Genomic DNA, 547 nt, shown 5'->3' on the forward strand with positions numbered 1-547 from the left:
ATCAAATGGGTCAGACCAGTCTTCTTCTGCTTCAAAGCCCTTCCGAAAGCCACTTCTGCCAGGAAGCCTTCCCTGATTGACCCTCTTAGCGTCTCAATAGCGCCTCTCCATCAGCCACTTCTACGTACTTATCTGCTTATTGGTATTCTATTCGCTTGCGCTTATTATTCAGGTCGATTTTCTCAAGCTTGATTATCGTCTTCCCCAATTAGATTGAGAGCTTTTCAAGGGCAGAGGCTTGTCTTTTACTCCTTTTATATGTTCCCCAAGTGCCCAGCAAAGTGTTCTGCCCATAGTAGGCCTCAGGCATTGCTATTGATGTGGTTAGTGGGGCACGGTGTAAATAATAATAATAGTAATAATAATAAGAAGAAGAAAAATATTTGTTAAGCTCTTATTCTGTACCAAACCCCTCTCAGGGTCGCACCTGGAGAGTTCCCAGTACTCTACCAGTCTCGACTACGGGAGGGAGAGTCAAGCCGAGGCCTACCCATTCCATCCCTAGCACGGCCAGTGGCTAGCGAGTGGAAGGCAACCTGCTACAAGT

At 46.4% G+C, this 547-nt stretch overlaps 1 non-coding gene across 1 annotated transcript; it reads left to right on the forward strand.

The window, feature by feature from the left end:
- The first annotated feature begins 409 nt into the window (after positions 1 to 409).
- On the forward strand, positions 410 to 547 carry LOC114807478. Its single transcript, XR_003755539.1, has one exon. It is a non-coding gene; the product is annotated as a small nucleolar RNA SNORA7 (small nucleolar RNA).

Source organism: Ornithorhynchus anatinus, chromosome X2, assembly GCF_004115215.2.
Source record: "Ornithorhynchus anatinus isolate Pmale09 chromosome X2, mOrnAna1.pri.v4, whole genome shotgun sequence".
Lineage (NCBI taxonomy): Eukaryota > Metazoa > Chordata > Mammalia > Monotremata > Ornithorhynchidae > Ornithorhynchus > Ornithorhynchus anatinus.